Below are 15,929 nucleotides of genomic sequence, written 5' to 3' on the forward strand. Positions count from 1 at the left end.
AGAGGTGTAAAACATCAGAGACCCGGCTAGAAAAAGTTTTAGGCAAACTAAATCAGCCAAACTGCACACTCTGTGGTGAGGAGAAGCACTGCAGTGCATACTGTAGGTCAGGGGTGGGCAACTTTGATGATGGAGAGGGCCACATATTAGTCGTGGCAAAAATAGCCGATCTACAAGCTCAAAACGCGTCGCGCTGCGACGCGTTTTGAGCTTGTAGATCGGCTATTTTTGCTATATTCGAATTGAAATCTTGAATAATTTTTTGCTATTTTTGAATTGGAATCCTGAAAATTAACATTTTTATGCAATTTCAAATGCCTTTAATTATACTTGTGTTGAGCATTGAGCTACTAATTTAGACTGAAGTAAAGCGGGTCATGTTTGCATGTTGTGGAATTGTATTATATTATATTATATCAGTATTCTGACATTAACATGAGGGCCACATTAAGTGAAGGTGGGGGCCGCATGTGGCCCCCGGGCCGCCAGTTGCCCACCTCTGCTGTAGGTGCTGCAATATAAATTACAATGTTTTGGCTTTGAAGTCCTGCCATAGGCTTTCTGCCATAGACTGACATTAAACTACGAATGGGCAAGTGTTTTCCTTTTCAATTCAATGCATGGCTAAGTGTTAGATTCACAATATGTACTGAAATGCCGAAAACAGCTACTTGCAGTAAAAACTAGGAAAATACGAATGTTAATTTTGCTCCGTAGGATTGCCCCCCCCCCCCCCCCCTCTTCTCTCTTTCCCCTCTTTCTATCCTTCCTTCTATACTTTATTCTTCTCTCTATGTGTGCTTATGATTATTATTTTTACATGTTTTTAATGTTTATTTTATTCATTTAAGAAATGTGATATATTGTACCATGTTCTTTATGCACTTTTTATTTTATTACTTTCTGATGTCTGTTATGTTTGTTTGTGTATGGGTTTTGAAATGGAAAATGGAGTGGGCAAAGCAATTTAATCAGAAGTATTATAAAAGGTTGTCATTCCATGTACAGTATACCTAAATAACTATTACTGAAATGACACCATATACTGTTGCCTAACTTCTAATAAAAATATCAATGGAAAAATAAATTGCTCCGTAGTACACTCGTTTTCTGGAAGATAAACTGTATACTTTGTACATGACAACTTTGGTACATTAACATCCTAACGTGATTGTATCACACCATCAATTTCTGTCAGCTCTGAACCCTGAGAAATTATATAATCACCCAAGGAATTGAGTTTTCTTCGACGGGTGGCTTGCATCTCCCTTAGAGATAGGGTGAGAAGTTCAGTCACACGAGAGAGACTCGGAGTAGAACCGCTACTCCTTCGCCTGGAAAGGAGCCAGCTGAGGTGGTTCGGGCATCTGGTTAGGATGCCTCTCGGGCACCTCCCTAGGGAGGTCATCGACGCACGTCCTACTGGGGAGGAGACCCCGGGGCAGACCAAGGCGCAGTTGGAGGAAACACATCGACTCACTGGCCTTAGTTGGAACGTCTCGGAATCCCCCAGGAGGAAGTCACTAATGTTGCTCTTCATGGAGAGGGAAGTCTGGAGCACTCAGACTCTGGTGGAGCTGTTGCCCCCGCGACCCGACTACGGATAAGCGGTTGAAGATGGATGGATGGATGGATGGATGGACCCAAGAAATTATTCTGGATATTGAAATATCATATTTTCCATCATTCCCGATCTGAAGCAGTAAAACCACATTACATCAGACATTAGAGTGCGGGACAAAGTGTTTTAAGCTCAACTGAGACTACTGTACTGTCTGTACATACATGACAGACAGTTGTGGGACGAAACAGAATATCATGTCAAGTCAAACCTTCTGGTCTTATAAGAAAAATCACACCCGTGTGAACTGAGTGGTGTAAGGTCTTATATAGACTGATCAGCTGTGGTCTGACGTAATGTCTGACGTAATGAAATCACACCCGTGTGAACTGGGTGACCATAGCAACCATGCTCATTTTTTGGTACGAACAGACAGACAGACAGACAAACTAACAAAGCCAGTCGTAGGAGTGGTTTACACCACTCAAAAATAGACCCTACGCACACAAAATAAATGAAGTGTTTTCATCAAAGAGAAACTGAACAAACAGTACATTTGAATGTCATTTGGCAATGTAATGCAAAATGTCTTCCAGGGCAATGTGTCCCTCCCATAATATATAACTTCATGATGACTACCACAGTAACACATCCAAAATCAATTAAATCAACTGTGTGATATAAATCCACTGAATGCAGTGTAATCTTCATCAAACAGGATAGTAAATGTATCAACAACTCTCCAGGATAGCTGAATTCGATTGCGATTTATTATTATAAATATAAAATTAACAGCTTTCCAAAAATCCAATATAGGGGCAACATTTTAGAATGTTGGGGTGGCTGAGCCAACATTTTGTCATACCAATTTATTAAACAATACAGTGAGTACATAGTAAGCTGACTATCAGATATCATTCATCTTCAATCGTCAATCTGCACTTTAACCCATTTTGGACTGAGGTCGATTTAAAAAAAAGCTTCTAAATTCTAACATTTTTCTGAAAAACCCATGTTTCTATGTCAGTGGTGCTCAACCTTTTTCATGTCAAGGACCCCCAGAATTATCTATATTGGGCCACGGACCCCCATCTCAAAATATGTAGTTCCAGGGACCTCCCCAGAAGCCAATATTTTAGTTAAAAATGTTCGCTCTGAAATATATATTCAATGATTTGCGCCACATTTTAACGATTTAAAAAAAATAGCAGACCTACAAGCTCGTGACGCGCTATGAGCTTGTAGATCTGCAATTTTTCAATAGCTAAAGCATAACATAATGCTAACACCAAAAGGGGTTCCCGCCCAAAATGGGTTAAGAACTACAGAGTAAGCCATATGACAAAATATGCTAAGATATATGGGAATGTTAATATGCAGTTTGAATTGATAGTCAAAAGTTGGAGTTTTAACAGGAGACCGTACAAAAACCTTGCCAATAAAAAGAATCAAAGTTTTAATTACGGCAATGCCATGTGGCATTTGGCTGGACACAAAAATCTATGAAGTGCATTTACGGCAGATTATGTTTTATTTGATCTCTCAGAACTACTAGCTTTCAAAAACACAAGTGATTAAAAACCTGTTTGAGAGACATAAATATGTCTTCCAAGGACAGATAGTTTGAGAGGGCCTCCAGGCACTCTTTTTTTGCATCCCAGTAGGGTGCTTTCATTTGACTGCCATGAACTAATTCAAACAAGACCCATCACAGCCATGGCTTCAACCAAACCACCCCTCTGAGAGCCCTGGCCCAGAAAACCCTCCCTTTGACTCACATTACTCCCTAGGTTTCACATCACAACTACCACTCACACTCTAAACTGAAAAATAGAGTGGGCTTTCCATTCTAATTGTTTCTCCATTCAACACAGTGTCTCTGGTTGTACCAGGGGTTGATTTGAGGGTAGTTATGAAACCACACCAACCCAAAAGGCCCATAGTCTCTTCCACTGTCAGCTCTGATCAGCAGGAAAACAGTTAAATGGCCCTGGTGTCGGAATGGGGACCACTAAGCTGTCCTAATGAGATATCACAAGCGCCTCAAAGCCACCGAAAGTCTCCGACCAATCTAACCAAGCAGCTACACAACCACAGCCCATCAAACAAAGTGCCCTAGAGACACAAGCGTCTCAAACAGAGGCTCCCCCTATTGCAAGTATTCGTGGCTATGGCTGTCCAGTGTGCTTTAAGAGCAGACACTTTCCATGGCACATATTCACTTTCAGAAACAGGGGTATGGGATATCTGCCCCTAAAACCACAGGACCTCTGAGATCTTTTCTTTTTTTCTTCTTCTGCAAAGCCTTAAGCTTAAGCTATCAGTTGCATCTCAGAGAATTAAGTTGAAAACACATGGCTGAATTGCAAGGCCCTAAATGAGACTGCAGGAGGGAGATTGCAACAATAGTCTACTGCACAACTTGGGACCATTTAAGGGACTATAAATAACCATATAAGACTCTGGGAGATGTCAAGGACAGCTGTGTGAACTGTGAAAGGCGCTATTAAAACAAGGCGAGCAGGCCACAGACATGTTCAGCTGGTTGAGAAACCAAACAACACACAGATAATACTTCACAGAGGAGGATATCGTAAATCCCACTTCTGGTATAAAACACATGAGCAAAATGCTGTCTTCATAAAGACGAAAGGCCTATCTCCATATATTCTGCAAGAAGATAAACATGACCCCTGAGAATTATGACAATTATCTCCACCAAAGCAATACATCACTGCTCCAATTAGTTGCGTTACATGCTCAATTAAACCTTTCACATACAGTGAGAGTGCCAAATAGCACCACAGCCTAATTCCACTGACTACAAGGAATCTGGTGTTTCAGTAAGAATAATACAACAAATGTCCAAAACAATCTTGAGACACAATTCTTGTAATTAGATGTGTGCTCAATAAGAAGGAATCTAGGCACCATGAACAGAGCATGTTGTATGTCTGTATGCATGTTGTACAGTATGTATACGTACTTACGTACGGTAGGCCTGTATGTGTTTATTTACATGTTATGTACAGTACATGTTGTCCGTGTATGTATGCAATGCATGTATGTATGTGTGTTTGATAGGGATGGGTCATAATAATGGAATATTCGACTAATCGTTTAATAGGATAAAAAGCTAATATTAACAAAACATTATTATTATTTTTTTTAAATGTTTTTTTTTTGTGGCTTTCGCCTTTATTTTATATTTGTTATGGAGGGACAGACAGTAGGCTGACAGGAACTGGGGAGAGAGATGGGGGGAAGACATGCAGTAAAGGCCGTCGGGATCTTGGCTGGATTACCAGCCAAGGTGCCTGGACCACTGAGCCATGGCCCAGGCCAAACATTATTCTTTTATTACTATTATTTTAAATAAAAAAAAATCTGTTGCAAAGGCTTTATTGTCATCCAAAACCTAAACTAACTACATTTAGAGGATACCTAGTACGGGTGTAATATTTATTTATTCTATATTTTACGTTTACAGGAAGTAGGTCTAATTAAAAATCAAAATGTACCTAGGATGGTCATTTGATGAAAAATATAAACAAATCCACAGATCAAATTTCACCCCAAAAAATCCCCCCCACCCAAAAAAACGTTAACTTAAACACATTGTGAGTTTGTAGATCTGCAATTTTTGGTTATTTTTAAATAGGGATTTTAAGTGGTATTAACACAGGATTTGACTGCAGTGTCTTGAGTCACAGGATGAGAAAAGGCTTCATCAGGGAAGAGCAATGCTTTGAAAAACACCATAATGATATTGACAGCATGCCAATGCCTTTACTACAATCACATGTGATCGCAATGAAGCATTTAGGAGATTGTGATTGACCATCTGGATCGCTGGGACAAGTGCCAGTAGGCCGGCGAGTGTCACTGGTGGTCTGGGTGGAAAAAGCAACTCACTGGCATGTCGTCTCAGGTTCAGACGGACTGAAATTCCAATCAATAGACTTTATGGATCTTTATTAGACCGATGATGTGGCCCAGTAGTTTAGGGGGGTGTTTGTCATCTAAATGAAATGCATCAACATAAGGCGTGCTGCAACCTTTCCCAAAGTGAGTCAGCTCAAAATGAGATCAACAGGCCATAAAACTTCAAACGGCAATAGTAAGTGTCAGCATGTACCAGAAGCAACTTTTACTGTTGCCTCTGCCTCTGGCTGCCCAGAAAATGCCAGTTCAACTGCTGTGAAGTGGTGCAAACTTGTCTTTTTATTTACCTTTCTAGGAGACTATGCCATTGTTGTCTCCACCAGGCCGAAGGCATGGGGAGAGAGTATGTTTTCGAACCCCGTCCATCCTTGTGTCCATCCGTCTGTCTGCGACCAGCATATGTTACACACTTCGATGAATGAGTCCATATCAGTTTGGTTTGATTTTATGATCGTTTTACCGGACATCAAGGAACTGCAACAAGACAGTTAAACACACAAAATTGTGTCACATTCATATACAGTATTGGCTTCCTCATTGCCTGACTAACTGGACATAACATAATACATACACAGAAATAACATCACATTAACACACATTCAGTTTAAACAAAATAACAAAAATACATACACACCAAATAATTCTGTTTCCACAATAGCATATCACTATCACAGTGAGTTGGAATTATTATATCAATAACATCAGACAGTCACAGTAGCATATTGGGGCCTCCTGCAGTCACTATCACAGAGTTAGCATTAGCTGCTAGCTAAAGCTGCCAAACTGCTAAGCATGTAGTCTACAGTACACTAAAACATTGTGGAGACACTTTTCCACTATCAACATATATCCCCTGTTCATATGCTACTTTATATGTCTAAATGAACCCACTCTCTTATATCTCACCTGCAACAAGACAGTTAAACACACACACAAAATGAGTGAGACACATGTTGTCCGGCTTGTATCACATTCACCATATAGGCTACAGGATGTATTGGCTTCCTCATTGCCTGACTGGCAGAAACATGCTGACTCACTGGAGTATATTGCCCCCTTGTGACTTAGAGGAGCTATAGCTCTGTTTTGTTCTTGGCAGGGAAGAAACACTATTTGTATTCGAGTTGAAAAGAGACTAACATTACATAGAACAATGACAAAATGAAATACACTTATGCATGAACTTTTATCTTTTTAACTATTTGACTTGTAATCCCATTAACTGCATTATGAACTAGAGTAAGAATTAATTATAATGAAATAAACAACCAAAAATAGGGGGTGGCTTTGGCTTATCCTACACATATCTCCGGCACCGTTGGCCCGGTCGCTGTGCACACACTCCCACGATGCCAATTCTGAACCTCTGCCCCAAATTGGGCCTGTTATAGCATCACTATTTTATCCATACATCAAGCAAATCGGTACACATTGGTCCGTTTTGAACAAAATGCCTCAAATCATGAACACAGCGTGCAATTTCTGTGAAATTTTGCACACACATTCCCACTAGGCAGAGGAAGAAATGGCAATTCAAAATGTTCAAACCAGCCTCATGGTGGCGCTATAACAGGCCGCTTCATGTTTTTATCTAGAACTGCACCGATCTGTGCAAATGCTTTTTTTTTTCATATTCCATTGGCTACAATTGACATCTCAAGTTTGCACGACTGGCCTGTTTAGAACAAAATGCCGCAGATCATGAACGCAGTGTCCGATTGCGGTGAAACTGTGCACGCACATTCCCACTAGGCCGAGGAAGAAATGCCACTTGACATTTTCCAAATCAGCCTCATGGTGGTGCTATAAGAGGCCAAGTCACGTCATTACCTATAACTGCACGGATCTCTCCCTAGAGGCCAAGGAAAAAACATCTGGATTACATTTTTCAAATCTGCCTTTTATATTTATATTTATTCCGGCGAGCCGCCCGGCGTCCGAAACGGTCGAGAAATGACAGTTACTGTGTGGGGGAATTAGCAGACACGACACCTCTCTCTCTCTCTCATCCACAATCCACATTGTAATTAGCAGGCAACAGTGCAACACTATCTCTCTCTCTGTTTCTAGCACAACAGCGACACCTTTGCCCCTACTGGTACCCTAAACATACATAGGGATGGACGGACGGACGGGACATTGCTGTTCCTTGGAGTGGTTGCACCACTCAAAAATCATGATACTGTCTGTAAGTGCAATAGAATCCTCTTAGTGAGAAAATCTATCCAATGAAAACCCTTTATCAATAAGAGCAGAAGGTCTCCATGCGTACAATCTTGCCACACGGTGCAGAGATCCTACTGCATCATTCTTCTTCTTCTAATTCGGCACAGGATTTCCCGGGACTCTAATAAGCAAGAACAAACCCAGAGTCGAGCATGAAAATAGCCACTGGGTTCCCCTCCTCTCCTCTCTCCCCGTGCAGCACTAGCCCAGGGTTTTTATTAATTTTATTTAATTATGCCACAAAGCTCTTTTTACACTGTGCCATATCTGCCCGTGCCCTACTCCCATTGTGTGAGCTGTGTAATTTAATAAAGCCTCATTTAAGAGAGGAGTTGATTAAAAAATTAAGCTCCAGTGATCACCCCAGCCACCGCCCGCCCCGTCTCATGACAAGATCCAATATTTCATATTGTGAATATGTCGAGAAGAAATTACCACCGCAGGACAAATTAATGCTTTCCATAAGATCACATGATAGTGACAGCGAGTCCCACTATAGAGAGTGAAATATGTTCCATAGTAATGACACCTAGAGGGAGAACTCCTTCTTTCTCCTCCTCCTCTAGCTCAGGTACTCTCTCTTTTCCATCTGCTGTCTGCCATCATCATCAGTGGTGGAAGAAGTACTTTATTTTTCACTTAACCCATTTTGGACTGAGGTCGATTAAAAAAAAAGGCTTCTAAATCCTAAAAAAATTCTGAAAAACCTGTGTTTCTATGTCAGTGATGCTCAACCTTTTTCATGTCAAGGACCCCCAGAATTATCTCTATTGGGCCACGGACCCCCATCTCAAAATATGTAGTTCCAGGGACCCCCCAGAAACCAATATTTTAGTTAAAAATGTTTGCTCTGAAATATATATATATATATATATATACCCTGTATAATAGATTTGTGCCACATTTTCACGATTTTTCAAAAATAGCAGACCTAAAAGCTCGTAGCGCGCCACTCGGTGGCACGCTATGAGCTTGTAGATCTGCTATTTTTCAATAGCTAAATTATAACAATGTTTAAAACACCAAAAGGGGTTCCCGCCTAAAATGGGTTAAGTAAAAGTAACAATACCTCAATGTAATACTCTATACTACTAAAATGTTTTACTTGAGTAAAAGTATTGGCATCAAATACAAATATACTTATAGTACCAATGTAAAAGTACTTAAAATAAATATAAATGGCCTGGGCCATGGCTCAGTGGTCCAGTGTGCCGCGGGTTCAACTCCCGATCCCGACGGCCTTTACTGCATGTCACCTCCCCATCTCTCTCCCCATTTCCTGTCAGCCTACTGTCTGTCCCTCCATAAAAAATATAAAATAAAGGCGAAAGCCACAAAAAAAAACATTTAAAAATAAAATTAAAGATTTAAGAAAACAACTGAACTACAATCTCACAATGTAATGCGCTGTGAGCTTGTAAATCGGCTATTTTCGAATAGCCATACATATGTTTTATAATAATAATCTAAGTGACTAAATTATTCAAATAACCATAGTGGAGTAAAAAGTACACAATATTTGCATCTGAGATGTAGTGGAGTAAACATATAAAGTATTGAAAATGGAAATATACTCTATACTATTTAAATTAGTAAATGAGTTACTTTTCAGCACTGCATTCATGGGTTAGCTTTTTCTTGTTTCATTCATAATTTACAACTTCCTACTTCATCTGACAGCAGGTGACTGCCTGAGACTGCATCAGAATGGCTGTGATGGAGTTGTGTGATGTCTCCACCACTTCGGAGTGAATGACGACACTGGACTGCAATCTCAAACGAAGAAGAAGGGGGCATTTCAGCCAACTGCCCGCTGCTTGGCTTCAGGAAAGAAAATTGCACCGATGGCCTAATTGTTTACACACAGCATAATGGCGCTTTGAAATACAATCTGTCTAAGCTATCCCATCTGTGCAGCAAACTGTACACATGCACATAAACTCACTGATATAGAAAATGTGCAAGCTGTCATTTCCCATTGTGTGTGTGTGAGTGTGTGAGAGAGAGAGAGGGGGGGAGGGGATTCAAAGTTAAACGCAATATCTACACTGCAGTTTAAAGTTAAATACCTTCTCACTGCAGGAGAAACATAATCCACACAATTAATGCTTGAAAATTACAGCCTGGATCTCGTGGCGGTTTTGAACCATAAGTTATTGATTTGGAAATGAAAACCTGTAGTCTTCAAGGTTAAACCCAGTCCACCCTCATTACGGCTCTGTCCTTGAGAGGCCCGCATTAGGTCTGCTGCAAGGAGCAGAGAGGACTGCTTTAATGAAGGTGAATTTAATGGGATTTAATGTAGCTGGGGGCAATGGAGCAGCAGAGATATGGTTTTAACAAAGAGCAAGGGACCAAGGGTATAGCCCATTCTTTTTATTTATTTCACATTTGGCCAGCCATAGTAAAAAGCACACCACATCTTAGTTGTAAGTGGATCCCGAGGGTCAGTGGTTGCACTTCTGCTCTCAGGACGGCGTCTTTACACCTTGCTATTGACCCTGCTATTGTATAGCGTGATATCGTTTACAAAATATTGAGGGGGAAATGTACTCCACAGCCACATGATCTGAATCAAGAGAGTCACTGTTACTCAGTGGCTTCAAGCAGTATTAAAACACCTGTGTGTAGAACTATTGGCAATTACTTTTATTACTTATGACTAATTGTGCTAATCATATAAATTATATCATATACATCATATAAATATAAAAATTGTGCATATTCTGAAATTGCTTAAATCATATTAGTGTTTCACATTTTGCAAGAGCTTAAATAATTTGGACTACCTCCAAACAGACGAGGCCTGTGATCTTTGACCCATATAGTAGGCTTCAGGACACTTCACAGGACAAGGTATAGTCCAGACCACAGTTGTCAGTTTGCAACCCGGTCCCATTGTTAACCGTTTGTAGTTCTCACTAAACACCGAAGCCCTTTTACTTCATGCAGTCGGGCCCTGTAACAGCAAGGTCATGGCTGACATGGCCGTGCCTTCGGCTTTCGCAAGCTTGATGTGAACAATGTGTGCTTTCTGCAAATAACATTAAACAGCCCGCTCCTACAGTAATGCCCCATAAATATGCCAAAATCTTGAAAAGCTAAAAAAAAAAAAAAAAGGAAAAAAGAAACTCGCTCTCATACCTGGATGTGAACCTCTTCCCCTTCTATTTTTTTCTTCTTTTCTCTCTCCTGTCCACAAATCTGCTGGTGAACTGGCAGGCGGCTAATTCGCAAAACATAAAGAGAGGAGAAAGGCAAAGAGGTGATACAAATGTCATCATTCCAATATGTCATACTAGGCGCGTTATCAGCAACCATTCTTAATAATCACATTGGGCCAATGACCAAACCCATTACTGTTCTTGCCTTCCGTTCTTATTAAACGCTGGGTACAATGTACGGGATAAATTACTGTTCCATCCCTCACTTGCTTCCACTCGCTCTCTCCTTGAGAAGCAAGGACCAAAGAGAAATGTTTCAGCCCCTGCTTGCGGAGAACACTATACTTCTATCTGCATTTTAAATACTGAATCATTTGGAAAATTCCATGAATCTCAGCAGGCCAGTGGTATAGTCGGACGCAGGACTGGAATAAACACTAGTTCAAAAACAGAAAATCTCTGTAAAAAGGTCAAACACGGGGTACATAACTAAAGATATATACCTGCCTAATTAATGTACGGGCACGCTTTTCCAAATGGACTGAACCTCTGCCAGGTCCAGCATGTGTGGATATGGTGTTTCAGACCAGGGCTCGGTAATGAGCGAGGGGGGTAGAGTTAATCCAGCCTGGCCTCACCTCTATCCTGAAGCGTTTGGGGAAGAATCTAGGAGGCCTTTATGTCAGAGGATAATAACCTCGGGCCAAGGGGTCACACTAACAATTCACAACGCACATATAAGACAAAATCTACTCAGAAGTCTGAACCCGATAGCAGGCCCATCACATGCACGCACGAGGCCCATATGAAAGTGATTCGCTGCCCAGATGATCCAATTAAAGTGTTGCTTAGCACTTCTCTCTTTTATGTTCCTCTGCCTGTTGACTTGAATTAGGTCAAACTGGTAAACATCCCCAGCACATGTGCCGTTTCAGAATAGCCACCTTAACCAAGTAAGCCCTATACTTACAAATCTACAGCCGATCTACAAGCTTACAATGTGTCGCAATGCAACGTCTTCAGAGTTTGTTCATGTGCCGTTTGTTAAAATAAATGAAGAGATTATAAATTGAAAAGCGATGTTATAATATATATTCGGTTTCCATCGTTTTGTAATCAGTGATCACATATGCGGGCATCAGGAAAATAATGTCAACCTCCATTATAAGTGAAGATAACATTAAATGGCTGGGAACTGCCTCATGTTTATGAAGTCATACAGCAAAATGTAGATGGAAAAAGTAGGAAACAAAAATACAAAACAAAAGCAATATCTTCAACTTCACATGTTCCAAGAACAAAAGGATAGTTTTTGCTACAATGTCTGCGTTTTCCACCAAAACTCATTTCTATTTGCAAGTGGGATTAGGAAACCCGCATGTCAATCCAGGTTAAAACATTTTTTAATAATTGCTAACTAAACAGTTGTGATGGCTATTGAATGAGACACATTGTTCGCACATCTGCATTTTCCATTTAGTCCTTGACTTTGATTCGAGCTGTCTGTAATCCTTCAAACAGCACTAATGGGAAACATTAAGTACAAGTTTGGAAGCAAGTGGTTTTAATTAAAACGCTGGTTCACGGAGGACCTTGGACAGAGGATTCTTTTTTCTTTATCCTTCTTCAGAGAAATCTTCATATGTTTTCCCTTTTATTAGCAATCATGGGCACACTCAGATCTCACAAAAGGTACATTTTCACAAGAAAGAGGGAGAAGAGTGAGTGAGAGGCTTGCACCAGTTCAGTATTCAAACCACATTTCACCCAACGACTCCTCGGAGAGTTGCACAATAAAGGAAAGTATACTCCAAATGAAAGTTATTAGCACGTTGATAATGAAGATGGAACACAGGGTTCCAAACAACAGTGTTTGGAATGTTGCATTTTCCTGCGGACATAAAGAAAACAAGACTAAATAGCTAAAACAGATGAGTGGCATATATGAAAGAATCTTCAGAGAGCGAACTAAATGACATATTTTCCCACTTCCGAGAGGTAGAGGGGGAATCGTTCACGACCTTCTGCTGGCAGCAGCCTGTTCCGCCCACATGTATAGTGAACTCAACATTACGAGACTTAATGAACAGCACTTGCAGACATTTTAGCATATGTCTGTGACACTGTGACCCGGCAACTTTAAAGGATATTACATATGGGCGTAATCACCATAGCAGATCCTGTCAACATGAGTTTGTGCTGGGCGGCTCCATGAGCCACCAGGAGGAAACAATGGGTTTTCATACATCCAATTTGTTCCATCACTATGATTGAGTGAGAAAATTCAGAGGTTCTTCGTGGGGTCAACGGTACTTCACAGTTATCTCATGTTTTGGACTGATATTCAAATGTACGGTTGATGTCGTCACTGTCATGCGATAACGTTGTATAGTATAGCCTAAACAGCTGCTTTTCAGAAAATAGATTATTTTGTATTAGCTGTGTTCTAATGGATCCAATGTAGTTATTATTTAGTCACAAGCTCCTGTTAATACTTTTGACTGGTTAAAAATATAAAATGCTTTTCATTGGTTAACAGACAGATTGAACCACGCATGCCATCTCAAGTCATTTGCAAATATAAAAAATCAGACCCGTCTGAAGTGAGTGGTGCTGTTGGTACTGTACTGTACTGTACTGTACTGTACTGTACTGTACTGTACTGTACTGTTCTTCGTAGTACTGTACTGTTCTAGTACTGCACTGTACTTTGAAGTAGAGTACAGTACAGTACAGCACTACATAGTACTGTACTGTACTTTGTAGTGCTGTACTGTACTGTACTATACTGTACTGTTCTTTACTTTGTAGTACTGTACTGTACTACACGGTACTGTACTTCATAGTACTGTACTTTGCTGTACTGTACTGTACTTCGTAGTACTGTACAGTACAGTACTTGCACAGCAACACGTTGTGAGCTTGTAGATCTGAGAATATTTGTACTGTGCATGTGTGTGTTAGGCTGAGCAACAGTGACACTTGGTGGTGAAAAAAAAGGTACTTCCGTGCTTAGACATACATACAGACACAGACAGACAGACAGACAGACACACATTGCTGCGTGTAGGAGTGGTTAGCACCACTCAAAAATGTTTTATATTTTCGCTAATACTCTAGATGATCTACTTAACTATTGTGTAAAGCTTACAACTTGTTGCAATGCAACGCGTTGTGAGATTCTAGAGTGGCTATTTTTGCACGACACCATCATACAATGGCGTATGAAATAGAAATAGGGCATTAATTTATGAAAACGTTAAAAGATTAAATATGGAGATACAAGGCTTCCACCTGACAACAATATTCTACTTCTAAAGTAGAATATACAGGAGTATAATTATTTGTTGCTGTGGTGGTGAGTGTTGTCATGGAAGTACAGTAAACATAGACATGTCACTGTGGAAGACAACAAGGACTCACACTGGAACACATCTCTAAACATGCCCAAGACAACAAGGACTCACACTGGAACACATCTCTAAACATGAAGACAACAAGGACTCACACTGGAACACATCTCTAAACATGCCCAAGACAACAAGGACTCACACTGGAACACATCTCTAAACATGAAGACAACAAGGACTCACACTGGAACACATCTCTAAACATGAAGACAACAAGGACTCACACTGGAACACATCTCTAAACATGCCCAAGCCTGACAGCTGTCTGGCGCTACACTACAAAACTTTGTAAACAATTCAAAAAGTTTGCAATCTTAACCACTTAATTACCCAGTCCAGTCTTAGTAAAACAAACCAGAGTTGCAACTTGCAACTGTAGTTGGACCGCTTTTCTCCTCTCTACACCACATCTGGTGTAGTTACATAGTCTGCCCAGTGGTGCCCAGTAAATTAAAGCATTTGTTTGTTGTTGGCTAATTTGTCCAGGAAAATTACAGAAAATAGTGTAAGAAATACAATCGTCAATTATTATGCTAGGAAACACTATACAGGAAAAACTGACACTGTACGATACGTATCTAATATGAAAAGAAAATGGTTTTCAGACATTTTAACATTTTTAGTTACCGGTACCGGTAATTCTTTTTATCAAAAGAACTGTGCTCTGTGTTTATCTGTATAAATCTTTCAATAAATGCTAGTCTCAAACAGATGCGCAGTCAAAAATGAATAATTTATTGTTCTTGCCATATACCCACTGGTGCAATGCCTTTCAAGAATTTGTTATCCCCATTTACAGCAAGCACCACCTTTCAGTTTTCAAAAATGTAAACAAAATGTTATAAACAGCAAATCTACAAGCTGAAATGGACTGAAGTGAAGTGAATAATAACATTATTCACTGAAGTGAATAATGTTCAAAAATTATCTGAGGCATCTGCTGAAGAATGCATTTGCATTATTTCTGTAAAATCTTCCATCTATGTATCAACTATCTACACTACAGAATGGTTCCCGAGCCATGTGGCCCATAGGTCAGGAGTCAGTCCGCCGTTTTGTTAGCGTGAGGTAGATTGATGTAGAAGTACACCCCCTGGACATGACGCTATGTCGCAGGGGCTTACCCCCAATCCAACCCTTGATGCCGAGTGCTAAGCAGGGTGGCATTCAATACCATTTTCATAGTCTTACGTACGACTCGGCCCAGGGACTGAACCATGACCTCCCCTGAGTCTCACAGCGGACACTCTAACCACAAGGCCACTGAGCTGTTATTCATACAGTGTAAACAGATCACCAGCAGAGGGCTTGTTACAGCCCTTGTTGTGGGGCCTTTCGTGTGGTTTCCGAGTACCATTGTGATGGAGATGGTTGGCTGAAGACAAACCATGGTCTATCCGTGTCCATCTGGAAAAGGCATTGGATAAAGTAGGTTTCGGGGGTCTATTGGAGGCTCTCTTGGAGGTTGTCTCCAAACTGCCTCTTAGACCTGGCCATGTCTGTGACAGCCCCTCTCCCGGTGAGCTAGCTGCTATGATGAATGACCACCTCTCCGTTCTTTATTGCCCCTCTAAATCATACACTTACCATGCTTTTATAACCAATTTTTGCTGCTTTGTTTTA

The sequence above is a fragment of the Electrona antarctica genome (genome assembly GCF_951216825.1).
Source record: "Electrona antarctica genome assembly, chromosome: 3".
Taxonomy (NCBI): domain Eukaryota; kingdom Metazoa; phylum Chordata; class Actinopteri; order Myctophiformes; family Myctophidae; genus Electrona; species Electrona antarctica.